The 27,441-nt window shown below is 48.6% G+C and overlaps 1 protein-coding gene across 7 annotated transcripts in view; it reads left to right on the forward strand.

Annotated features, from left to right (window-relative positions):
* The window catches only part of KSR1 (kinase suppressor of ras 1), a 169,862-nt gene that overhangs the window by 26,328 nt on the left and 116,093 nt on the right, over positions 1–27,441 (forward strand). The window contains exon 1 of one of the 7 annotated variants that reach the window (XM_063656312.1): positions 12,168–12,330. The exons of the other annotated variants lie outside the window; for them this stretch is intronic. The gene's annotated coding sequence lies outside the window, so the exon portion shown is untranslated. Of the gene's footprint in view, positions 1–12,167; positions 12,331–27,441 lie in introns of those variants that run through there. 7 annotated transcript variants of the gene reach the window in all.

The following is a 27,441-nucleotide window of genomic DNA, read 5'->3' on the forward strand; positions in this document are numbered from 1 at the left end:
TGAAGAATTACTACTTGAGAAGATATTAATGATGAACCACTAACAGGCAACAAAACAGGTTACCAAATAGTATGACCCCAGTTAATTATTATAAATGAAATAAGTGGAGGGAAAGTGAAGGAAATGCATACAGTTGTTAAAGGTGAGTGATTTGTCCACCATCAGTGGATAGTGGCCTAATACTTAACTTATTTTCCTCTTTTTTCTTTCCCAATTTTTCAATAAATCTATATGTCTCGTGTTGGGGGGAAAATCATGTCATCCACAAAAAAATATTTTGGCTGGATTTTCAGTACTTCACAATGTGACAGACATTTCTCCCATGTTATTTTTGTGCCCACTGTCAAGTTTTAACCATTTCATTGCGCAGGCCTTGTCCCTGGCTTAATGTGGTTATCTGCTCATGTGATGTGGTTTGAGTCTACAGGTAAAAAAATAGGTTTTTCGAGTATGTGAACTAGGAGCTTGAGAATGATGAGGGAGAAAATGGAAATTTCACATAGCAACTCATCAACAGGTTTTTTGAAGTGAAATTATGTGCTCTTAAAAATAATCTGAAACCAGGAAAGAGCACGTTAGAGCCTATCAGCTCAGTTGTGAGGTAGAAATCACAGACCCAGCTGGGCACAGTGGCTCATGCCTGTAATCCCAGCACTTTGGGAGGCCATGACGGGTGGATCACCTGAGGTTGGGAGTTCGAGACCAGCCTGATCAATGTGGAGAAACCCCGCCTCTACTAAAAATACACAATTTGCTGGGGATGGTGGCACATGCCTGTAATCCCAGCTACTCAGGAGGCTGAGGCAGGAGAATCGCTTGAATGTGGGAGGCGGAGGTTGCAGTGAGCTGAGATCGTGCCATTGCACTCCAGCCTGGGCAACATGAGTGAAATTCTCAAAAAAAAAAAAAAAAAAAAAAAAAGAAATCACAGACCCATGCTTTTCCTCTGTGACTTTATGTGTCATTTCTTTCTTAGGTGACTGGACTGATGTTCTGTTCTAGATGAAACTCCTTGAGGGGACCATTTGAAAAGGCTTGATGTGCTGCCCAAAGCCCCCTTCAGAGCTGACTTCTCCACCCCCAGCTGCTGTGAGCCTTGGCCGCTGACAGCTCATAGCTGAGTCCCTCCCATGAAGTCACCTTCTGCTTCAAGGTGACCCCCTCCAACGTTTAGTGTCCGTTGTAATAATGCGTCTATAAAAATAGACCTTTTGAAGGAAGAGGTAAGGAAAGCTCTGTTTGCTTCCTGCAGCTCTCTTTGAGGGCCTCTGGATGGGAATTCCTAGATGGAGAACTCCCTTGTGTTGCAGTGGTGGAGGGTGGGGAGCTGGGGATGTGTCTCTTTTGTATCTGCAGTGCCAGGTATAGAGGAGGCTGACTTGGGGTGTGAGAAATATTTGCTGGAAGCAGACAGAGAGCAGTGAGGTGCCAGTGACCTTGGTCAGTCCCAGTGTCGGAGGCTCCAATGGGGAGCCACCCTTCCTTCCAGGAGGGTTCTGTCCTTTTCACAGATTTCAGAGAGTGATAATAATACTTGTTATTTATTTATTTAGAGACAGATTTTCGCTCTGACGCCCAGGCTGGAGTGCAGTGGCACAATTTCGGCTCATTGCAACCTCTGCCTCCCAGGTTCAAGCAATTCTCCTGCCTTAGCCTCCGGAGTTGCTAGGATTACAGGTGTGCACCACCATGCCCGGCTAATTTCTATATTTTTAGTAGAGACGGAGTTTCACCATGTTGCCCAAGCTGGTCTTGAACTCCTGGCCTCAAGTGATCTGCCTGCCTTATGCTGGGCATTACAGGCGTGAGCCACCATACCTGACCCCGTTGTTATTTATTTAGTGAACATTTATTGAGTACCTAGTGTATGCCAGACATTCTGACACGTGTCATGGGTACAGAAGGAGGAGCCCTGATCCCCAGCATACACACAATTCCCGTCCAGTGTGATGGGGAGGTCCCTGGGGAGCTTGAGGTCCTGCGAGGGAGGGAGGGCAGGTGCACAGAGAGGGAAACAGCCTACCTGCTTCGGGGCTAGGGGTCAGGGCCTGCCTCTCAGAGGAGCCGATGCTTGATCTGAAGCTTGAACCTTCCTGATCAGAAGAGCACGGAGGATGCTCCAGGCAGGAGATTACCCTGGAAGCTGCGCAGTGTTCGTAATGGCTGCGTTGTGCAGGGAGTGGTACATCACATCTGTAAAATGTGTCTCAGAGCTTTATTAGGAAGTGTATGTGAATAGGCTCCTTTACCAACACTGTCTTCCCCACGGAGTTGGGGATGGAAGATTATCCCTACTTTTACAGGTGAGGAGACATCCCGGAGAGGTTAAGACAGTTTCCCCAAGAGGGTTGTTGGTCAAGCCTGGAATGAACCTGGCTTCCTATCCCTGGCCCACTTCCCCAGCCTGGCAACACTGCCCCTGCCTAATACAAGAGAGTCCACCAGCTCTTGGGCCATGGTTGTCTGTCATCGGGGCAAGTATGCCCACCCTGGACTGTTCTCTTCTCTCACATGAGTCATCTCCTGGGTTGTCAGCCTGGCATGGTGTCCACATGTGGGCTGATGGGTCACCAGGACCCTTGGTCTGAGCTGAGGCAGAGAGGGCAGGGTGATGGGTGGACGCTAGGCTCTTGCTGTGTTTGTAACTGCTGGGGAGACACTCCCTCTCCCCCACTGTCAATCTGGCTTGCATGCTCCCATTCCTGGAGTTCAGATGGGTGGGCCTGGGAGTCTGGGAGCAAGAAGTAACAGGCCTGACTGGCCCTCTGCAGACAGAGTAGATTTAGAGGAAGCCCAGGACCTCATGGAGGGGACACAGGGCAATGTCTTTCACAGTGGGTTTATTATAAATGAAATAAGTGGAGGGAAAGTGAAGGAAATGCATACAGTTGTTAAAGGTGGGTGGTTTGTCCACCATCAGTGCCTAATAGTTAACTTATTTTCCTCTTGGTACTTTTTTTTCCTTTCCCGATGTTTCAGTGAACCTACTCGTCTCATGTGTTGGGGGCAAAATTGTGTCATCAGTAGGGCTTGTGCACAGGGCTGTGTCTTGTGTAGTGGGTGGGGATGGGCCTTGGAGCCAGCCAGACCTCACTTTGCCATTTGCTGGCTCTGTAACCTTGGATGAGTGACTTAACCCCAAAACCTTGATTTCCTTTTCTGTAAAATGCGTCTCTCCCCCGAGGGCTGCTGGGAGGATTGAAAGAGGCTCTGTGTGCAAAGAGCTTAGCTACAGGGCTGCTATATCTTAATTCATAGTAAGTGTTCTCCAAATGTTAGTTCTTCTAATTATTCTTCGTGCTTCTTAGTGTGCCTGGCTCACAGTGGGGTAGGATTTGAAAAGAACGTATGAACTCAGATTTATGAGCGTTTGTTAAATAAGGAAGTATTAGAATTTGGATTAAGTTGTTTCTGGCCTCCAATACATGAAGCAGGCATGGTGGATTTTTGCTGCAAGCAAAACCATCCTGTTTTCTTAACTTCCCCTGGCTCTGAGCGTTTGTGATTCTTCTGCACAGCCCTTCAAGGATTTTCTTTAATGTAAACACACTGACAAGGGTGGTATTTAACAACTGGAGTCTGGTTTGGCTCCGGGTACCCACTGTTGTCTTGGGTCTGGCATCCAAGGCTGCTGAGCTGGTGAGTCTGGTGCGTGGTTGGCATGAAGGCATCAGGGTAAGTGCTCCCCAACCCCAACCACCCCGCCAAATGTGGTCGTGACTGCAAAGTGGCCAGTATGTGGAACTCCCTAGTGGGCTTGTTTGGCATCAGTTTGCTGGGAGGATCTCTGCTGAGGACACAGGAGTGGCCATGCAGGCTGACAATGCCTGGAGAATAAGGATGGGAAGTGGGGGCCCTGGAGCCCATCCACCCATCTGAGTGTACACAGGCTGGAGGCAGCAGCCCCGGGGATGGGGTAGGGAGGCTTCAAAGCTCGGAGTGCCAACCTTGACTGTGCTCCTTGACTCCTACCTTGGGATTTGTGGTCCCCTCCCTGAATTCTCCCTGCCCACCTGAGACTGCACTGGGGGAGGGAGCTGTAGGAGGCACAAGCAAGGCGCGTGGTTTGGGGTTGGAGTGGCCTGGGAATCCCTGGTTGAGAGAGCAGGCTAGATAACACTGGACTGCAGGTGGGACACTTGGCTTCTCTTCCCGAGTCTACCACTCACTTGCTGGGCAGCCTTTGACAGGACATTCAGACCCTCTGGGCTGCAGTGTCTTTAGCTGTAAAATGGGGAAACTGTCGCCTTGGGTACTTTCCTGATCTATGATGCTGAAACACGCTGGAGAATTGCCAGTGACCTTTTTTTTTTTTAGATAGGCATGTGATAAAAGACACTAGAAAGCTGTAAAAGAATATAGAGTGAAAGAGTAAACCTCCCTCATACTGTGTTAGTCCACTTTATGTTGCTATACAGGACTACCTAAGACTGGGTAGTTTATTTAAGAAAGAGGTTTATGGCCGGGCGCGATGGCTCACGCCTGTAATCTTAGCACTTTGGGAGGCCTAGGCGGGTGGATCACCTGAGGTCAGGAGTTGGAGACCCGTCTGGCCAACATGGTGAAACCCCGTCTCTACTAAAAATACAAAAATTAGCCAGGCGTGATAGCACACATCTGTAATCCCAGCTACTCAGGAGGCTGAGGAAGGAGAATCGCTCGAACCTGAGAGGTGGAGGTTGCCGTGAGCCGAGATTGTGCCTCTGCACTCCAGCCTGCGTGACAGGAGCGAGACTCCATCTCCAAAAAAATAAAAATAAAAGGGGTTTATTTGGGCTGGGTGTGGTGACTCACTCCTATAATCCCAGCACTTTGGGAGGCCAAGGTCGGTGGATCACTTGAGGCCAGGAGTTCGAGACCAGCCTGGGCAACATGGCGAAACCCCATCTCTTTAAAAAAAAAAAAAAAGGTTTATTTGGCTCACAGTTCTGCAGGCTGTACAAGCATGGCTGTACAAACATAAATTTTATGTTTTTTTTTTAGAGGCGGAGTCTCACCTTGTCACCCAGGCTGGAGCAAGTATAGTAGAGCATCTGCTTCACTTCTGGTGAGACCTCAGGAAGCTTTTACTCCTGGCCGAAGGTGAAGGGGGAGCAGGTGTGTCATGTGTCTAGACAGGGACCGAGAGAGGAGGAGGTACCAGGCTCCTTTAAACAACCGGCTCTCGCCTCTTGCTTGAACTAATAGTGTGAGAACTCACCCATTACGGTGGGGTCAGCACCAAGCCATTCATGAGGGATCCACCCCCATGACCCAAACACCTTCCACCAGACAACACCTCCAACATTGGGGACCACATTTCAACATGAGACTTGGAGGGGACAAATATTCAAACTATATCACATACCCAATCCCACTGCCTCTCAGTGTCCCTGGTCAGAGGCATTCATAACAGCTTTTAGAGATTTTTTGTGCATGTGCACCCATAAATGTGCACATGTGTTCCAGCCTTTAAAATTTTTGAATTGTGAAATATCATACATTCAAAACATATATAAAGTTTAAAGAATGATAAACTGAACATCCATGTACCCACTACTCAGGTTAAGAAATGGAATATTCCCAGTCTCTAGACCCCTTCTGTGTTCCACAATCCTTTTACTGAAGTGGGAATATGCTATTTATGCTCTTTTTACTTTTTTACTTCTGTCTGGCTCACATGTCTTGTTTTTTTTAATAGCTGATAACATTTCCTCTATCTGGATGTACCATTATTATTAGCAGTTTTTTTAAACCAATTTCCTCTTGATGGTTACTTAGGGTGTTTCCAATCCTTTGCTGTTACCAACAATACTGCAATAATTTTTCTGGCTTCCAAGAACTGACATTAATTAGAATGTGCTATGAGAAGTCCTATTAGCAGAGCATGGTGGCTCACTTTGGGAGCACTTTGGGAGGCCAAGGCAGGAGGATTGCTTGAGTTTAGGAGTTAGAGACCAGCCTGGGCAGCATGGTGAGTCCCTGTCTCTATTAAAAAATAATATTAGGCCAGGCGCGGTGGCTCACGCCCAGCACTTTGGGAGGCCGAGGCAGGTGGATCATGAGGTCAAAAGATCGAGACCATTCTGGCCAACATGGTGAAACCCTGTCTCTACTAAAAATACAAAAATTAGCTGGGCGTGGTGGCGCATGCCTGTAGTCCCAGCCACTCGGGAGGCTGAGGCAAGAGAATTGCTTGAACCCGGGAGGCGGAGGTTGCAGTAAGCCGAGAACACGCCACTGCACTCCAGCCTGGCGACAGAGCGAGACTCCGTCTCAAAAAAAAATTTTTTTTTTAAATGTCCTGTTGTCTCGGCATCTCTGACCTGTCAGTCCTTTCCAGAGCAATACAGAAACATTTGCAGCACGAAAGCCCTGCATGGCTCTGGTCTAACATGTTGATGTCCTGTGCCACTCTCCCTGTACCTGGGTGGTGCCAGCATTCCTGTCTGATGCCATGCCTCCCTGGAAGCCCCTGGGGGCCGGGCCCGTGGGAGAGTGTAGGATTCTCATTGGACTCTCAGCTGGGTGTCTGCCATGGGCGTGCCCACATGCAGGGTGTGGAGAAGTGTGCTGATGGGAACTCAGCTGCAGGCTTGGCTCCAAGCAGAGTTCCTTTTCTTTTGATTGTGCAACATCCCTGCAAGGATCTGGGTCTGCCCTTCTGCTTTTCTTCATCTTCCTGCAGCGGGGAATGAGGCAGGGGGCCTGGTTTGGGGGTTCAAGCCCAGGCCACTTGAACTTTTGAGACGAGGCTCCTTGTTTTTCTTTGCTTGCTCCATCTGCCACTTTCCCTTTCCTCTTCTCTTTTGTTCTTTCTCCTTTTCTCTTTCTTCATCCCCTCTTTAGACTACAATTCCTGGTAACCCTGGCTCATTCTTCCATCCGTGTGTACAAAAGTTCTGGCTCTTCTCTTTCTCTCCCATCTGAATGAGATTTGGGGGCAGTAGAGTGAAAGTCAGAGACAGTGAATCGGAGGTTGGGGCCCTAGCCCGCTTTTGCTTCTTCTCTCCCCTGTGGGGCTGCTCTTCTTGGTATCCTCACTGCCTCCTCGTTCAGGTGTGTGGCTGTGAAATGAGAAGACCAGATCTGCCCAGGAGGAGGTTATGAAGAATCCACAGTAGGGAAGATGGGGGCCCAGGGGCAGGGAGGTGGCTGGGAGGTCGGCAGGAAGAAAAGGAGGGGCAGCTGCGTTCTCAAAAATGACAGTGTTTCCTTGCTTCACCGATCTGGGCAGAAAGGGCTGACCCAGAAGCTTGTTGCATGCAATTGGTTCAAAGAGGCCAACAGGCCAAGATCTGGAAGCATTGCGTGTGTGCATGTGTGTATACCTGTGTGTGTGCTCAGACCCTTCACTGGAAGATGGTAAGGTGTCGGGCAAGTGTGTGGACTCTGGGATGGATTGCCCAGGTCCATTCTGCTCTACCTGTTATCAGCATCCTGGTGGGACCTTACGGAAATAACTTCTAAGTCTCCATTTCTGCATTTGTACAAGGGAGCTGTTGAGAGGATCAAATGGGATTATCCTTAAAAAGTTAAGCATATAGTAAATGTTATGTAAATGCTAGCAATTATATGAGGTGGTTTTGTTGATACTTACTGTAAAAGACCACAGCAGACTATCTCATTTATCATGGAAAATAAGGTTTTGTTGTAAAATTATGAGAAAGTTATTTTTACATAAAACCATTTTATCTTCCCCATTGTTAAAGAATGAAGATGAACGGAACCTTAGAGTTCATCCTGTGGTTTCCAAAAACCTTCGCCAGAGCAATCGCCCTTTCTTTCCCAAGTGAAATCTTACATGGAAAGCCAGTGTATAAATAAGGTGAAATGGAAGCTGCACTGGTAGGAGGATCGGGGGTGGGGGTTACAGAATGTGGGCAGCAAAGACCTGGGGGGTCTTCCTGCTGGCTTCCTGAGCCTCATTCTTGTGGTCCAGGGAGCAGTTAGCAACTCTAATACATAATTGAGTTGTACAAATAGGTACTGCCTTTTTGGATGGTAATTGACAGTATTACCCTTAGGCAGCTGACCCCTGTAAATTACCATCATTATTGAAATTGAAAATGTATGTTCCTTAGGATTCAGCAGTCTCACTTGTGGGACTCTGACACCTGTAGAAACGATAGCCTGTACACATACAAGCATAAGCACAAGGTGGTTCATTGTGTAAAGGGCTAGAGACACCTAAATGTCCAGTAACAGGGGAAAGGCTGAGTCAATTTTGAACTTGCTTATGTAACCATAAAAGGGACAAAGTAGATCTATGGACTGTCTTGGACAGATTTTCGTGATATATTCAAGATGCAGAACAATATATATAGTATGATCCTTCTTTTGAAAAACCATATATATCTGTATCTATAACTGTGTGTGTATGTATACACACACATATACACATATACACACAATACACAAAGCACTCTAATTTTTATGTTTATTTTTTTAGAGGTGGAGTCTCACTCTGTCGCCCAGGCTGGAGCAAATACAGTGGCATGGTACTAGCTCACGGTAGCCTCAAACTCCTGGGTTCAAGTGATCCTCTGGCGTTGGTCTCCTGAGTAGGTGGGACTATAGGCTCATGCCACCAATCCTGGCTAATTTTTTGTTAGTGGTGTGTGTGTGTGTGTGTGTGTGTGTGTGTGTGTGTGTGTGTTGGGGGCGGGGTGGGGGGGGAGTGGAATGTCTCACTTTCTTGCCCAGGCTGGTCTTGAACTCCTGACCTCAAGTGATCCTCGTGTCTTGGCCTCCCAAAGTGCTGGGATTACAGGCACGAGCCACTGTGCCCGGCCACAAAACACTCTAGTGCTCATTACTTTAGGAACCAGCTGGGAAGGCTACAGACCAAACTGCTAATAGTACTTATTTGGGGGGATAGAGGGGAAACTGGTGTTTTTTACTTTATAGTTTTCCCCTGTCCACAAAGGCTGGTACTTTGTGTAATTTATTTCCTAATTGGTATTTTCCTTCAAATTAAAAAGGAAGGGAAATAAAAGTATGCTGGTCATCATAGAGGTGAGAAAATGACTTACAAGGGGGCAGTGGATTTGCCCAGGGTCGCCCAGGTCTGTGTGGGGAAGTGGCCGGCTGTTTAGTGTGTGCAGCAGGAGAGCTCAGGGGCTCCGATTGAAGTTAGTCTGCTGGGAGGCCCCTTGCTCCTGCCTTGTTTTTGCCCTTACAGGCTGGCTCCAGGGCTGCACTCCTGCTACACTCTGCTCACCATCTGTTAAGGAAGCAGTTGGTAGGCTGTGAGCAGCGCCTGCCTCCCTCCCATGTCTAATTTAACCAGTCACCCTTCTCTCCGTCGGCCTCCACCAAGGCTGTGGGATCATTCTTTAATTACTTACAGGGGTCAGCCACCTGATGGGACGCCTTTGCTGGAGACAGACGGTACTGACAAGCAGATTAGTTGCACATTGGGAGGTGGGAGGAGGGAGGAGACGAGGAGAGTGTGTGCAGCAGATATGAGTGGGTGGCTTCAAAATAGAAATTCATGAAGGCTCTAGGAAGGTAATTTTAAACACTGTTCATTTAGAGGCTGTGGTTCAGGGGTGAGCAAAGCTGGTGGCAGCCCACCCAGCACATGTTGACCTTGCTTTCCTGTCAGACTTGGGAGGGAGGAAGGGAGGAGTCTCCTCAACTCACCTTTGCAGAGCTCTGAAACTGGGTCTGTTCAAAGTTACACCTGCTTGTTTCTTGTGCCCGTGAATTCCTTTCTAGGAATGATCAGGCATCCATAGGCAGGATCTTCCTCAAGAGTCAATAGACCTGAGCCCAAATGTCAGCTCTGTGTCTGAGCTGCCATGTGACCTTGGACAAGCTGCTTCCCTTCCCTTGCTTGGGCTGAGTTTCTAACATTCCTAACTCGGGATCAAAAGAGGTGAGTCCTGTGGACTTCCACAGCTCTAGAATGTTCTGTGAGTAATATGCCCCTACTTGCTGTTTGCAGGGAGGCAGCCATGAGTTAGATAAAGCCCCAGAATTCGAGGCACCCATCCCTTCATGCTGGCCACCAAGCAGACCTGTGGATCTTGATTTGTCCCTTATCTGCCCATAGATGTTGGCTTGGAATAGGGAGGAGGTGGGACTTACTTTGAGCCTGAGTTCCCCATGTACAAAACGGGGCTAACAGGATTTGCCTTGCAGGGTAATGAGGATTTGTGAAAATATGGTTGAATTCCTGGCACGTGGTAGGTGCTCATTAAATGGTGTTATACACTTAGTACTTGGCATTCCCAGCCTTACTTTTTGTCTTTGCTGGAAATATATTCCATGCGGGGAGGGAAATGGGAATGATCTTACTTTATAGATGCCACTTCATAGAAAGCATTGGCACTGGGATTGCCAGCCTTTCCCAAAGCAGTGTGTGTTCCTTCATCATTCTGCTGATGATGATCATTTATGGAGCAATTTACTATGTGAGGTACATGATAACCCCAGTCTCCTTTAATCCTCGTGAAACCCTATGAAGCAATAAGGTACTATTATTATCCCCACTTTATACATATAAATGAAGAAAGTGAGGCTTTGTGAAGTTGAATGATGTGCCCAAGGTCACCCAGTTAGTAAATGCTGAAGCTGGAGTCCTCAGTCTTAGTTATTAATGTAAGCTTGCTTTTCAGGACAGAGAGGGCTTTGGAGGACCAGGAAGGGCTCCAATTCTGAGGCAAAGGCTGTGAAACACCGGGGTCAGACAGGAAATCATGCCCTTGAATTCTTTAATGGGGCACATTTTTTAAGTCAGAGACATTAACGATCAGCTCCGTGTAGTGTTTCTGGCCTGTGTGACCCTGCCGCATGGTGCCTGTAGACCCCACTGCCCATGTGTGCCTCATGATTCCATTTCTGTCTTGCTTATTGCAAGTGACCTTGAATTACCTAAAACCCAGGGAAATGTGTTCTTAATCTGCCCTTTTAACAATGCTGATTTTACCCTTCCAACTCAGATTTAAATAACCTTTCCTTCTGTGTTGTCACGAGTGTAAAGAAGCAGCATCATGAAAAAGCCCAGCCCTAAACTCTCTGTAATTATGGGGTATGGTGGAGAGGGAGGGGCACTGAATAGGAAATAATGGGGTCGTGAGACCATTGGAAATTGCACTGGTTATATTCGGTAGCAGAGCTGGAGATTTTTGCCTGCTGCTGGGAAAAATTTAAAAAGCAAAACAACCTCTGCCTCAGCCTTGGAGGTTTAGCTGTTGAATTTACTCCCTTTAATTTGAGGCACCTGAGGCTCGCATTTTGTGGTGTGATTGGCTGGGCTTTCCACCACTTCTTCCTCTCTCTGGCCAGAGGGAAACTTGGGGACGCTGAGGTGGTTTGTAGCAGCTGTCATCCATGTCCGCCTTTCATGTCCGCAGTGGTTTGGAGCAGAGGCCCAGAAATGCTTGGGGAGTCTCTGTGAATTCAGAAGAAGGCTCCTTCTCCCACTCCGCTGTCTGACAGCGGGTTAAAAAAAAATTACAAAGAGCTTCCAGGAACAAAAAGTGGAGGTGATTTTTTTTACGGCCCTTAAAGACTTGAAATTTGCAGGAGAAATGCCGTGTGGTTGTGTAATTCTATACATGGAGTATCTGGAATTATTCCTGGAGAGGCGGGCATGCACCCGGATTAGAGATGTGTAAAGTGCAGTTTTGTCTTGCAGTCCAAGCAGGTGAGCATTCAGGCCTGTGGGAAGGAAGGAAGGAAGGAAGGGAACAGCAGGTGGCAGTAACTGGGAAGCTTGCCTCTGAGTGAGATTAACTAGAATGCGTTTTTTCCGCTGCATTTAAAGAGCCAGTGAAAGGGGCAGATTTACCCAGGGTCACGTGCCTGGTCAGTGCCTTCAATGGACCCAGGGTGTGAGCCCCTGAGTCGTCGTCAGCCCCCTCTGCCTCGACTTTAACAGAGTTAATGTTTCCCCAGAGACTAATAGAGGGACTGATATTAGGGATTCCGGGGACAAGTACGAACAGGTCTTTTGATTTACATTTAAAAGCAGTAGAGAGCAGGAAGGAGATTTCTAGCATTTGTGCAGTTTAAAAACCAACTAGACAAAAAATCTTGATGGAGCTGTTTCCCAATCAGCCTGGCAATCCTCTCAGCATTGACGTCGTGAGAATGAAAGCTTCTCTGAGAGTGCCATTGGGCGGTGTCCCTTCCAAGTTCTCCAGGAAGCAAATTTTGGACCCTGGCCGCTGACTCAGTGTGGCCTGCTGGGTGGCTCCCTGTGCCTGGGAGGCGGCCCTGTCAGTGTCCCTGGGCTCAGCCCATAAGCGAGTGCCCCAGGTGATCCTGCTCCCATTCAGTGACTGGAGAGGCAGAGGGAAGGGGCTCCCGGGCAGTGCGGGTTCCAGGTGGGCACAGCTGGTAAGCCGGGCTGCTGGACAGGGGAGGGCGGGCGGAGGCTTCAGGTGTGCAGAGTGGGTGTGAGTTCTGCACAGCGCAGGAGGTGGTTTTTGCCCTTACCCATTGGGCAGGGAAGGAAGCTTGAGAAATCAGACTTGATTTTAGCAGGACAGGAGCTTGTGGGCTTCTGAAAGAATGCGTGCCTCAGCGGCACAGGGGTCTGGGGGTGTTTGCAGGGTGGGGAAGGAATCTTCAGAAGCTGAGCTTGATTTTAGCAGGACAGGAGCTTGTGGGCTTCTGAAAGAATGCACGCCTCAGTGGTACAGGGTTCTGGGGGTATATGCAGCGGCTGCTCCTCTCCTCCTCCCCTGAGTCCTCTAATACTGATCTCACACTTTCCTGGCCTTGTCCAACATCTTGGGAGGCAGAAAAGCATAGTTTATATGTGTGCTTGTCTTTGTACAAGGCTCTGTGTGTGACTGTGACTGTGGGTGTTTATTTAACTCAAGAAAAGTCCAAGGGACCCCTCACACAGAGGAGGTGAGGTGCATTGGACAACCTGGGCCAGGACTTGGAGGACATGTCTGTCCCAATGATGATTTAGGCCCAGTCCCGTGGTCTCCTTGGGATATAGTCCCCTGATCTGCCCCAAAGGTGGAGTTGGGCGACAGGAGGGAGGCTTGGAGATAATTTCTCATGTCCCTTCCAGCTCTGAAATCTGTGAGCAATGTTGTCCAGTGAGGCTGTCTCTACCAGGTAACACATGACTGCCAAGTGGGTATTTTAATCACTGTGATTTCAGAGTAACAGGGCGAGCTCTCACAGAGCATTCATTGCTTCATTGATCATGCAATCCCTGTGGAACCTGAGTTGATGGCGGGTCTACAGTCGGTTCAGTTTACTTGTAGCTGTCATTGATCAGGTGCAAACATGCTTTTCAAAGCCTGGAATCATTTTTTTTAAGTTGGATCATATTTGCTTATTATAATTAGTAAAATTTGAGTGTTGCCCCTGGGCTCTCAGAGGGAACAGTTTGGAAAGTGCTTCCTTCCAAGAAGAGACGAGATGGTAATGCGCATAAGCCTCCTTTAGGGTTGGGTCTTTATGCAGGCAGATAGTAAATGCTTCTGGAACGTTTTGAGTTCTGCCGCCTACTCCATGAGCCGTTCTGCCGCCTACTCCATGAGCTGCCGCAGGATCTGGCTTGTTGGGACCTCATGGGCCAGTGGTCAGGCCCAGCATTATGAATCTCTTGGCCAAGTTCCTGGGATAGGCCTGTTTCTCCTTTAATAACTGCAGTGTGAACAAGTCTTATTTTGAGTAAGAGAGTGAGGCCCCGGGTGGCGTTTTTGTGTTTGCCTAAGGGAGATGCCTCATCTCCAGCCACCCAGATGTGACCGGAGACAGCCATGATGCTGCTTTTGTTTGTCTCCAATTACATTTAATAAGATGGGGGCAGGGGAGGAAGGCATAAGAGTGCCGTAGAAACCCCAATTTCCCCTAAAATTAGAAACCCTGAAACTCATGAGTTGAATAGAAAAACCTAGATGGATAATTTGCATCCCTTTCTCTGTTTTGTTCACCTTGGTGGCTGATTCTGCCTGATTTTAAGTATTTGAAATATGTCTCAGCCAGATTTTCTGGTCCTCTTTCCTCACCTCTCCCCTCCCTTCCAACAGAGGGGAGGCCCCCATGTGGTCTTCTTGCCTAGCCGGGCCTCCTGTGCCCCAGAGCGAGAATCTGAGAATGCAGGAATTGGGTTGGGACTGTGGGGAATTTGCATGTGCCATGGTAACCAGCAAGGGGATCCTGGGGGATCTCAGGTTAATGATTAAGCCCTGAGTCTTCATTCAAGCCAGGCAGTGGCAGTGGCCCTCAGGATTTGCAGCCACCTGCCAAATACAGGGCCTCTTACTTCTGTTTGCTTTTCAGGCCGAGTGAAGATGGAAACTGTCTTGGAGGGATACCGAGAGGCTGGCCGTGTGCTAGTGAATTTGCTAGTAGCTACAGCCCTGCCGTATCCTTCTCTGAGATGAGAGTGTGGGCCAGCAGGTTAGAACTCTGAGGTTCAGCTTTCATCAATTGCACACAGTTTTAAAAGCTCACATTTGTCTTTCTTTTTGCGTAAGCAGAAAGGATCCGACCCTTCCTGCTCTGGTGTTTTCTAGGGGCAGCAGTAAGTGGGCTTTTCCTCCCTCCCTGTTGGGCAGGAGAATGCGGAGCTGCTCATTAAAGTCAGCAGATGAACAGATATTTGGTCTTCAGCTCTTTCATTTGCACCCCTTTGCGATATGAGACAGCAGACATTCCCAAAAAGGGCTTGTAGTTTATGTTATCGGTAACCCATTTCATTCTTCCAGATGGTGAAGGACCTTAAACTCCATACAGAGAAACAGAGGCTGAAGCTGGGGAAGATTGAATAACCAGTGCCAGAGTGGGCTTCATCCTCTTATCGTGGGACCAGCTGTCCCAGTGACTTTCACTTGTCGGTACTGCAGTCCTGTCTGGAAAATGTCCTGGGACAAGGATGGTGCCCAGATGTGGCTGCATTAATTACTGTAAACCCCATAATGAAGAAGACGTCTCCTTACAGCCCCCTTTCAGTCCTTGAATGGCCTCTAGGAGAAAGTCTGAAAGTGACCTCCCTTTCTAAAAAGCAAGGAGTGGGACCAGGAGGAAACAGGCCTCAGGATCCCGGTCTTCTGCAGGCAGTGGGGCCCCAAATATATAATAATGTTGTTTTGTTTCAGTTATGCTTGTTTTTATGGAAATCTTCTGTATGGCACAGATACTAGTGTCTCCTTTATGGTAATGAGATAGTTTCTTTTTTAAAAAGTGAGTAGATTTAAGAGAAAATATTAAATAATAGTACTGGTGGCATATGCCAGATTTGATGAACAGCCCACGTTTGAGAAGCCCTGTTTGGCTGCAGCAACACATGTGCAGCAAGGAGGGCCGGCAGAATTGGTGAGGAAGCTCCAGGAGTGACTGAGAAAGAGATCTTACTGGAAAGTCTGGCAGAGTCAGCGCGTGCACAAGACCGTCACGGTGACAGTTTCTTTCCGGGATGGGCAGGCAGGTTTGTACAGGTTTTGCTGCAAAAATGAGGAGTGTGCGTGTGCGTGTGCATACTGTTTTTTCCTTTAGTAGCAGTAATATTTTGCCCTTAAAAATGCCTCTTGAGGCTGGGAGCAGTGGCTCATGTCTGTAATTCCAGCACTTTGGGAGGCTGAGGCAGACGGATCACTTGAGGTCAGGAGTTCGAGACCAGCCTGGCCAACATGGTGAAACCCTGTCTCTACTAAAAATACAAAAATTAGCCAAGTGTGGTGGTGGGCGCCTGTGGTCCCAGCTACTCGGGAGGCTGAGGCAGGAGAATGGCGTGAACTCGGGAGGCAGAGGGTGCAGTGAGCTAAGATTGCACCACTGCACTCCAGCCTGGGCAATAGAGTGAGACTCAGTCTCAAAAAAAAAAAAAAGGCTCTTGACCAACCAACTCTACTTACACACAACTTGGTGTGACAATTCTATTTAGATAATTTCAACCACAGGGGAACAGCTCAGGAGTTTCCAAGTAACAAGCCCAATGGGCAAAATCTCCTTTTCAAACTCTCCCACTTTCCGGACAGTCCAGTGGTTCTCAAACTTTTGTCATTGTCAGCATTGCTTGGGGAAGCTGATAGAAGATGGAGGACCCACCCTGCTGCACCCAGCCAGGCCTCTTTGCGCTGTTTCTCCCAGGGTGATCCCGATAACACTAGTGTTTGAGATCATGGCCCAGGTCGTGGGTGCCAGCCCTGGCTGCCATTAGAATCTCCTGGAGACTGTTAAAACTGTTGAGGCCTGGATCCCACCCTAGCGAAGCCCCACTGGAATCTTGGGGTGGGGCCTGGGCATTGGAATTTTTAAAATGCTCCTCAGGTGATGCGGTTGTGTGGGCAGGTGGAGACTCACTGGCCTTGATGGAGACTCTTAGGGAAACTTTAACGAACATGTGGCAATGCTTTGAGGAAGAAGCAAAGGGCGGCATGAGGCACTGAAAGAAATGAGTGCGGCTGCAGAGGAACCCTCAGATCTGAGTTAGGTTTTAGAGGACTTCTATGAAAAAATGGAGTTAGAAGGCAAGTAAGCCAGGGTGAGTGGGAGAGCAGCACCGGCCTGTTGGTTTTAGAGCAGGGCCAGGAGGGTTAACAGCTAGGGGATATGCAAGGGCATCAGAAGGGTTCTTGAAGATTTGTTCAGAGCAAGAGGAACAAGGGTGCGATCAGCCTGAGGCAGAAGCCAAGCAATACACCATTAACTCAGGGAGGTGGAGGGAAGCAGCGCCTCTCTGTTTTCTGTTGGGCCCCTGGGCAGCAAGTGTAACCCAACCAGGAGCGAGAGGGAACTGAGGCAGAAACCACAGTCTGCTTTAAATGAAGTCCACCCCTAGGGCTTATTTTCCTGGGCACTTGGGAACCTGGTTATTACCATCACAGGATGGTTTATCAGTCAATTGAAATAGCTAAGAAGGGAGATCAAGTCACCGGACAACCAGAGGGGGGCAAAAATTTTCCCAGCTTTTGGGAAATTAGGAAAATGTGAATTCCAGAAACTATAGTCTGCTAAGGCTGGGCTTCATTTCTAAGAAATTTCCAGAAAGCATTATTAAAGCAGTTGCTTTGTGAGCACATGTTGAGCCCAGTCTGGGTCAAAGTGATGGCCCCTTCCTATTTTCAGAACAAGGTGTGCCAGGCTAGCCAGGCCTGTTCTAGTAGGTGGCAGACAGCTGGCCCTTGGCAAAGCTATTGGCAAGGCACTCATGATGTCATCTTCATGTGCTCCCCACAGTGAAGATGGGTCTGGCTCTCAGGTAAGCCTTCAATAATGTGTTAGTGAAAATCCTGTGGAGAGACGGGGACTGAATGAACTATTGTGTGTCAGAGTTTAAAATTCATCAGCCACCACAAAAGCAGAGGGGATGTACGAGGCCTTCTGTTTGGAAGGGTGTCAAAGGGAGTTTGTTGCAAAGTACTGACTGTGGCAAGCACACGGTTCATTTGAGTGCCTGTTATCTGAGGCTGGCCTGGGAGGACTGGCAGCGATTGTAGGGTGGAGTCACCTGCCACATCTGCACCAGTGCTGCTGTCATCTTGAGAGTGGACTCGTGTCAGATGGGAGAAGGCACCTTTGGCCTCTGCCGTTCTGCGTTATGGCATCACCTTAGATAAAGGCACATTTGCTGAAGACCCAGGTCTGGGGGAGCTGAGCCAGGATGGATGACCAGCAAGCTTATAAAGAGTGCAGGGGTCAGTGGGACAAGGGAGGTTCTGTGCAATGCAGTGGGTGTAAAGCTTTGCACCTGGTCAGAAGCCTCCTAGAAATGAAACCCTTGAAGCCTTCCCTTGAGCATTAGGGTCCAGAGTGGCCCTAGTGATCTTTAAGATGATGAAAGCTGATGTTAGAAGTGATGTTCCCAAGGCCACCCAGTAGCTGTGCAAGTACTGATGGGATAGTGTAGGTTTGGTGGTGTGAAAAGACAGGTTTCAGCTGCTGTCATGCTCCAGAAGGCTCTGTGGAGGTGTGGCAGCCAGCAAGGACAAGGACACCTTGGGCCATGGCAATACAGGTTTGATGCTTAGCCATGCACCTGGACCAACCAGGCCTCATTGAGATGTTCATGTTCTGTTCTGGGTACCACATTTTATTTTTAGCTTATTTGGTTAAATTAGAAACTAAAGTTGTTTTGGAAGAATATTTTAAAGTTCTAAAAGTAGTGTTACGACAACTGAAAATTTGGGAGAAATTGAGGGGTACACATTGGAAGAGATGTTGACAAATTTGTGGGTCATTGGGGTGCAGAGGTATGAGAAATGGGAGGAGGTTTGTGGAGGAAGGATGGCACTCACCACCTTCAGGGATTGGGGCCCTCTGCGGGTAGGGGGGGCAAAGGGTGCTGCCGGGTCCGGACCCTGACTCTGCCAGGCCTTGCAGCAGCCCCTTTACATGGGTTGACTCTGAATCCTTGGCTTTATCAGGAGATCAAGCTTATGTGAAGCTCCAGGATGCAGGATTCATACCAAAGGGTATGCAAGTTATGTGATAATGACAATGGCGGATGTGTTTCAAGCCCTTCCTATGTGCCAGGCATTGTGCTAGGCTGCATGAGCTCCAGGATACAGAATTCAGACCAAAGGCTATAGGAGTCTGTAACAGTAATTGCTGATGTCTGTCAAGCCCTGAGCCCTTCACTTTGTGCTAAACTCCTTTCATACATTGTTTCATTTAACCCTCATTGCAGCCCTATGATGCAGTATTTAGGCTTGTGGTTGCTTTAGAGTCAGAACCTTGACCAAGGCTATATATTAGGTCATCAGGAGTTGTCCTAATTTTCTTTTCTTTTTCTTTTTTTTTTTTTTTTTTTTTTTGAGCTGGAGTGCAGTGGCTGTGATCTTGGCTCACTGCAATCTCTGCCTCTGGTTCAAGTGATTCTCCTGCCTCAGCCTCGCAAGTAGCTGGGATTACAGGCACGCGCCACCATGCCTGGCTAATTTTTGCATTTTTAGTAGAGATGGGGTTTCACCATGTTGGCCAGGTTGGTCTTGAGCTCCTGACCTCAAAATATCCTCCCGCCTCGGCCTCCCGAAGTGCTGGGATTACAGGCGTGAGCCGCCGCACCCAGCTTGTCATAATTTTCATCACAATGATTGCTGTTCCAGACACTGCTAAATACTTTCCATACATTGTCATTAGTTCTTATAATAACTTGATGGAGATTTAGGAAACATTTTGAGGTAAAGGAATTGAGGGTCAGGTGGGCTGCTGTAGCAGAGCATGCAGACTTTGCACAAATTACTGAAAGTTGTCCCTCAGGTAGACTGTGCCAGGTGCTGGGCTTGGTGGAAATTGTGTAGGCTGGATTGTGCCTCCATGCCTGCCTCCTTGATTGGTACCTTAGCCAAGGGCTCAGACTGCATGACAGCTGATGGCTCTGAAAGGTGAGCAAGGGGCTGAGAACTTGGCAGAGCCTTTCAGCTAGGAAATGGCAGAGCTGGAATTCCAAGCCAGGTCTGCCGATTCTGGAGCCGGTTGTTGTAAACCACTGTGGAGGGGAGAAAGCTGTATGCCTGTCAGAAGCGTCCGGTGTAGCCTCGACCATCCTGAGGCTTGTCTTTGGATGTGGTCCTGTGAAGACAAGGTGGCTGTCCATCAACATCACAAGAGGAATCCCCCAGTGGGTGGAGGGATAGTGGGCCTGATGACCCTGAAGTATCCCCTCCCTGATTCCGAGACCCTGTCTTACATGTGAGGCCATCTGTCAAAACTTAATGTCTTAAAATATGACATTTTCCCTGTACAATCTTTTCCTTTTGCTAATTTAAAATTGACTCCATCCTCTCCTTCCATTCTCTAGCCCTTGGTGAAAAGGCAGAGGCCGGCCTCAAACCACATGCAGCCTCACAGGCGGTCATTGTAGGCTTGTGGGTGACCTAGTCCCTTGTCAGGAGCCCTCCTCGGGGGCAGGCACTGGTTTTTCATCTTTCTGTGCTTGCCCACACTTGAGCGTCAGCACATTCCAGAACCTACCTTAACCGTAATCACAGCACAGATGTTGTTTGACTTCAGTTGTTGGGGGCTGGGGTGCAAATGGCAAGAATTCTGCAGCAGCCTTCCAGCCTTGGATTCCTGTCTGGGGCCAGGATGACCTTGGGCCAAGCGAGTGGCTCCCCTGGCTCTCTAAAAAAGAAATCTCTACCTGGCTGTTCCCATCACTTCTCACGGACAGTAATGCTAGCAGCTGTGCTGATGGTAACAGTAACACAATGAGCCCCAGTTACTGACAGGCAATGCCACTGCTGCCTCACCCTTACCATTTACCATGTGCCTGGGCTGAGTGCTGTAAAGGCATTTGCCTGTTGAATCCTCACAACGACCCTTTGAGGTGGGTAGCAGCATTCTTATATTGCAGATGAGAAAACTGTCTCTTAAGAAAGTTCTGAGTAAGATATTTTGAGGGAGGAGGATGATGTCATTATTTTCTTTGCTCTTTAATAAAGAGTATACTTCTTGTAAGTCTAAAGCAGAGGTTCTCAACTAGAGGTAATTTTTGTCCTCCAGGGACATTTGGCAATGTCTGGAGACATTTTTGGTTGTCACAATTTGGAGAGGGAGTTTGCCACCAGCATCTCGTGGGTAGAGGCCAGGGATGCTGTTCAACACCTTGTGATGCACAGGACCTCCTGCAACAAAGAATTATCTGTCCCCAAATGTTAATAGTGCAAGGTTGAGATTCTCTGATCTAGGCCAGGTGGCTCCTGCCTCTAATCCCAGCACTTTGGGAGGCCGAGGTGGGCAAATCACTTGAGGTCAGAAGTTCGAGATTCTCTGATCTAAAGAGAAGACAAAATCATATTCAGCCTTTTGTCCAGTTTGGTATCATTAACTCCTGCTCAAATCCTGCTTGTGGTCGTTGGTGCAGTTCCCATCTATTTCTGGTTGTCTTTCTACTGAGCACGTGGGAGCATTGCACTCTCCTACCTTCTTCAGTTAGGTGTGGATGTGTGACTTGTTTTGACCAGTTAACTATGAGCAGGAAGAAACATGACATTAAAGTGGGGAAACCTTTATTGCTCATGTGATTTGCCACACTCCTTGCTCCTACCCTCTCGTGCTCCTAGATGGTGGAGGCGCCATCAGCCTAGTCCTGGTGTAAGGAGGTGCAGGTCGGAGCTCCTAGTCAACTCACGATGAACATGTAGTATGAATGAGATGTAACCTCTGTTGTTTATATTACTGGGATTTGGGAGTTGTTTGTTACCATGGCATAGCCTATGCAATCCTGACAGATGTACTCTGAGAAGAACAAAAGAAGAAGTTGGCATTTGGATTAGGCAGGTGGATATCTGGATACTGTGGATAAAAGCCCAAAAATATCCAATATTTTATGGGTTGTTTCCTATAGTGAAGATGTTGTGCTTGGCCCCGTGGGAAGTATAGAGACACTGGCAGGTTGCTTCATAGAAGAAATGGAAGGGAGTTTAAAAGGTGAGTCTCTGAGGTCTGGAGAGGTTTAATGACTTACCCAAACATCTGTGAAGGCACCTGCTGGGATCCAGCAGCTGTGCCCAGCCTGGCTCTGTGAGGCTGGGCCACAGTCAGCCGGCCATTCTTACCCATCTCAGTCAGTGGTTTCAACTCAGTTGCAGGTCTGTGAATATTTCAAGGGCAAAGTCTGTCTTTACCTTCCCAGAGCCTCTCGCAGGCTGTGGCACAGTCACGTTTGTTGAGTGAGTTGGGATATGGGGGGGGAGAAGGCAGACAGTGAGCAGTGCCATGATGGGGTGCAGCTGTGGGGTTTGAGGGTTCCAGGGAAAGAGATGACCTGAGGAGGCCGGCAGAGACCCTGGAGCCTGCTTGAAGGGTGGGTACAGACGGGGATCGGGCCTGGGCAGGGAGAAGGGCTGGACATTTCTCACTTCTCTCTGAGTTTCACATGGGCAGGAAGCACCGCAGTCCTGAGGGACTCCATGAGGGAGGAGCACTGTGGGGTGGGGGGATGTCTTCCCTGAGAGGACATCCCCGCCGCCATCTGTCTGAGCAGATGCTGCCTTACCTGAGTAGCACGTGCCCTTGGGAGGGCTGCTCCTTTGCAGGAAGTGCGCCGAAGGCTCATGAATTATGCTCATCTCCCTCAGCGGCTTGGAGAATAATGATTTAGTGCCAGGAGCCGGCTTATCCTGGCCCAGAGCCAGAGCTGTTCCCAGCAGCACAGAACAAAGTCAGCTTGGCTTACACTCCCAGGCGCCTCAGTGTTCCTGTCTATAAAACGGGCATTATCTGGAAAGCTCTGCCTCTCTTCCACTAAGGTAAGCATGTGGGAGGGCTCTGTCCCATAAAGCCAGGGAAAGATGCCCTTATGGGTCAGAAAGGGATGGTTCAGATCTTCAGGGAACTCTTACCTAGAGAGGGATTGGGACAGGAGCCCTGGGACAGCTCTGATAGCACCTGTGGAATCAGTACCTGTTGGCTATGGCCATGGGCTATGACACTTCAGGAGGATAGTCCGTTTGAATCCTCTGGGAGCTGGCCAGTGAGAGGGATCTGTTCTCACCTCCTGGTTCTGGGTGCTCCCAGACTGAGGGGTTGACCTGAACTCGTTGTGGGCTCTACAGTGCAACCCATTTGCCCCTGAGATGGCCATCCCCCAGGGTCCACAGGCCTGCGTGTGCATGCTTCCTGTGACTCTGCCCCTTCTCTGTCCTCATTAACCCAGGAGGGATTAGTTCTTCATCTAAGAAGGTGCATGCCTGCAGTCTCCACCTGAGCTGGGTGATTCGCTCAGATACAGGCAGCAGAGGTTTGTTATTAGTGCTCTAAGAGAGGCAATACGGCAAACAGCCCTGCTCTGGAGCCAGACTGCTTGGGTTTGAATCCCAGCTTTGCCACTCCCTGGCTGTGTGGTCTTGAGCAAGCTGCTGATCTCCCTGTGATTCAGTTGCTTTATCAGTAAAATGGGGATGGTAGCCGTATCTCCCTCAGGGGAGTTATCACGCGTCTTAAATAAGTTAGTGTAATTACCATACACTAACTTATACCAGTGCTTATACCAGTGCTGGCATATCATAAACATGTTTGCTGTTAATATTTTTTGTTGATGTTTCTTCCATTTTGTACCAGGTATTGGTGTCACCAAGGGGTTGCCATCAACCATGCTTCCAGTCGGTTCTTTGATAGAAACAGTGGATGTGTTTTCAATCTTATTTGAAGCACCGTGGTTCTAGTCTCAGCCCACCCACTATGGGGGAGCATGGGGCATCAGACCTCAGGGGTGACCAGGATGGCTTGTGCATAGTTGATGTTCTTGGTACTTTTCTCATTTTTTTCTTTTCCTAGAAGATAGCGTTTAAAAAACGATGCATTGCATACACGGCATAAGAATGTAAAAACAACTGGTTCAGGGCCCCCACCTAACCAAACTTTTCATGTTTCTGTGCTCCCTCCTTGTCCTTGTCTGCAGGCGGATATGTATCTGGTTCACATCCTCTGCCCCAGAGGCACCACGGGAAGGCAATAGTGTAGTAATAAGGTTGGATTTGGGTTTTGGAGTCTGAGGGGCTTTGGCTCAGTGTGGCCTTGGCCCCTTGCTGGCTGGGCCATCTTGCTTAAGTGAATTTTACTTTGAGGAACCTCACCCTCACTTTCTCTCGTAGCATGGGAATAATACTACCCTAACTCATGTCTCCACTGCAATAATTACAAGAGGTAGTTTAGGTAAACATTCTAGCTCGATATGGTTGTTTAACAAAGCATAGTTTTTATTATTAATTGTAGATGTTCACTGTAGAGTTTTTAAGCACTGCCTGGTACTCGATTATGTGGATATAGTTGGATTTGTCCAACCTGTGTCTGGGGTTGTACATTTCGGTGATTTCCACCTCCCCTTCTTGGTCATCTCTGGAGAGAGCAGACTTGTGGGCTGGCAGCTGGGAATCCCCTGGAGTCTTCCCTTTGCAGTTGGTAACTTGGCGTTCTTGGGAGTTTGTCCAGCCTTTATCTCCCATCTCCCACTCCCACCCCCCTCCCCCCACCCCCAAGCTGCATTTTTCTGTGGTGTGAGTATTGGTTCAGCTCCCTAGGGGATGCTTTGGCCTCTGCAGGTGTCATGGGTCATGGAAACCCCCAGCCCTGCCCAAGCCTGAGGAAGACAGAGGGGAAAGCTTTTTCATAGCCTGACAAACAGGTATTTCCTGTTAGCCCCCAGCTGTCAGAGAAGTTGGTCCCTCTGGTAATTCAGAAAGAAGAGCCGCACACATGCCAGCCTCCCACCCCTCAAATCTCAGGATCTGATGAAAAAGGACAGCTGCACTGTCTAGAACTTTCTGCAATAATTGAAATGTTCATTCTGCTTTTTCCAATGCGGTAGCCATCAGCCACATGTGGCTTCTCAGCACTGAGGCTCTGGCTAGTCCAAGTCGGGGTGTGCAGTGTAAAAATGCTTGGTGGATTCAGAAGACAATATGAACAAAAGAATGTAAAAGATCTCTTTAGGCTGGGCAAGGTGGCTCATGCCTATAATTCCAGCACTTTGGGAGGCCGAGGCAGGCAGATTACGAGGTCAGGAGTTCAAGACCAGCCTGGCCAACATGGTGAAACCCCGTCTCTACTAAAAATACAAAAATTAGCCGGGCATGGTGGCAGGGGCCTGTAATCCCAGCTACTAGGGAGGCTGAGGTAGAAGAATTGCTTGAACCCGGGAGGTGGAGGTTGCAGTGAGCCAAGATCATGCCACTGCACTCTAGCCTGGGTGTCAGAGCAAGACTTTGTCTCGAAGGAAAAAAATATATATTTTTTTAATGTTTTATATTTATTTTTGTATGTTTTGTGTGATTATGTGTTAAAGTGATATTTTGGGTATGTTTGGTTAAATAAAATAGATCATTAAAATCTTTTTTGTTTGGCTTTTTTTTTTTTTTTTTTTTTGAGACAGAATTTCACTCCTGTTGCCCAGGCTAGAGTACAATGGTGCGATCTCGACTCACCGTAACCTCTACCTCCCGGGTTCAAGTGATTCTTCTGCCTTAGCCTCCCCAGTAGCTGGGATTACAGGCATGAGCCATCACGCCTGGCTAATTTGTATTTTTAGTAGAGAAAGGGTTTCTCCATGTTGGTCAGGCTGATCTCGAACTCTCAACCTCAGGTGATCCACCTGCCTCAGCATCCCAAAGTGCTGGGATTACAGGTGTGAGTTACCGTGCCTGGCCTTTGTTTGGCTTTTAATATGGCTACTAGAACATACCAAATACATCTCTTGGATAGTCTTGTTCTAGAGCGTGTAGCCTGGCAGCTGCTGTCCTGCCCTAGAAGGGGCTATCTTGGCTTCAGAGGGGAGAAATGACACCCATCTGGGTACCTCCCTAATCTCCCACGTGCCTCCAGTCTCCTGCTCCCCAACCTGCCACCTTGATTACAAAGGAGCAAGTGCCCTGGGCAGTGTTCACTGTGGCAGCCACCCTGTTAATACATTACTCTGGGGTCTTGGGTCAGCAAGTTAGGTTACTGAGGGAGCTTCTGTTGGGGTGGAGTGGCTGGTTAGGGTGGACTTTGGAGGCATGGACATGGATTTGAATGTGTCTAACTGGACAGAGGAAGCCATGAGCCCTGTATGGAATCCTGGCTCTGAGCAGTTAGAATAATGGTTACCATTGACTGGGTGCCTATGGCCTGCCAAACCCTATGCTGGGAACTTTTGTCATCCCTCTGAATCCTCCCACTGAGCTGGAAGGTGCTGTGATGTCCATTTTGCAGATAAGGATCATCAGAGGCCTAAGTTGTAACATACTAGCCTGGAGTCCTGCTATTTGTAAGTGGCAGGAGCTTGTAGTGAAACCCCTCTCTGACTCAAGGTCACGCTCTTTGCCCCACATCACTCCTCTCTGGGCTTATTGCCTCTTCTCTCCAACCCTTAGTTTCCTGATGAAAACAAAGAAGACTGGACACTTGCTCACAGGAGGTGCAGGAAGGGCAGGGACAAACACAGGCTTGAGATTCAGCCTGTCTTCACTGGGCCCTCTTTCCTAGGTTTGGGCCTGAATTTTATTGATTGATTGATTGATTGATTGATTGATTGATTGATTGAGGTAGAGTCTTGCTCTGTTGCCCGGGGTGGAGTGCAATGGCGTGATCTCGGCTCGTTGTAACGTCCGCCTCCTGGGTTCAAGTGATTCTCCTGCCTCAGCCACCCAAGTAGCTGGGATTACAGATGCCTGCCACCACGCCTGGCTAACTTTTTGTATTTTTAGTAGAGATAGGGTTTCACCATGTTGGCCAGGCTGGTTTCAAACTCTTGACCTCAGGTGATCCACCCACCTTGGCCTCCCAAAGTGCTGGGATTACAGGCATGAGCCACCGTGCCCAGCCTGGGCCTGAATTTTGAACACACCCAGCAGAGAAGCCAGGTGCAGAGGGGTTGGGCAGCCAGGCCTGATGCTCCAGTGGATCCTTTGCAGAGTGAGCAAGGAAAGAACAGTTTCCTACATTCCAGGCATTTTTCTGCAACCCTGCTTCCTAGGCCAAGTGGCTTTTAAATACCAAATAAATATTAAAGAAGCCAGAGCAGGCTGGGTGCAGTGGCTCATGCCTATAATCCTAGCACTTTGGGAGGTTGAGTCAGGAGGATCTTTTTTTTTTGTTTTTTTGAGACGGAGTTTCGCTTCGTTGCCCAGGCTGGGGTGCAGTGGTGCAATCTTGGCTCACTGCAAGCTCCGCCTCCCAGGTTCACGCCATTCTCCTGCCTCAGCCTCCTGGGTAGCTGGGAATACAGGCACCCGCCATCACGCTCGGCTATTTTTTGTATTTTTAGGAGAGACGGGGTTTCACCATGTTAGCCAGGATGGTCTCAATCTCCTGACCTCGTGATCTGCCCACCTCGGCCTCCCAAAGTGCTAGGATTACAGGCGTGAGCCACCACGCCTGGTGACTCAGGAGGATTTTTTGAATCCAGGAGTTTGAGGCCAGCCTGGGCTACATAGGGAGAGTTTGTCTCTATTTTAAAACAAACAAACAACAACAAAAAACAAACAAAATAGCTGGATGTGGTTGTGCATGCTTATAGTCCCACCTACTCAGGAGGCTGAGGTTGGAGGATTGCCTGAGCCCAGGAACTTGAGGCTACGGTGAGTTGTGTTTGTGCCATTGCACTCCAGCCTGGGCAACAGAACAAGACTCTGTCTCAAAAAATAAATAAATAAAATAAAGGCCAGAGCCCTTCATTTTGTATGAAAGGCCATGTTGGGGGAGCAGAGGCAATACCCAGCCTTGGCTTTAATCTCCTTACCTAGAGGTGGGCAGACTTGGCTCAGAGGTAGTGGAGTTCATCATATAATCCTAGTTTTGGGGGCCTGAGGAGGGTAGTACCCTAAGTGCTAGCACTTCACCTTGTCCCTCCTCTTGGCACTTGGGAACTGGGGAATCTCTCTCTTCACACAAGCTCACCTGGGCCCTGCCTCGAAGCTTGCTGCACCTTGCCCAGAGAGAACCTTTCTGGTTTTCCCTTTTTCCGTGGACTTCTGATCCTTTCTTCTGAGGGCCATGAGTTGTGGCAGAACCAAGACTCTGGAAAAACCATCCCTGATTAGCCTGGGAAGGTGGCGGGGC

This window comes from Pongo pygmaeus, chromosome 19 (assembly GCF_028885625.2).
Source record: "Pongo pygmaeus isolate AG05252 chromosome 19, NHGRI_mPonPyg2-v2.0_pri, whole genome shotgun sequence".
In the NCBI taxonomy this organism is placed as follows: domain Eukaryota; kingdom Metazoa; phylum Chordata; class Mammalia; order Primates; family Hominidae; genus Pongo; species Pongo pygmaeus.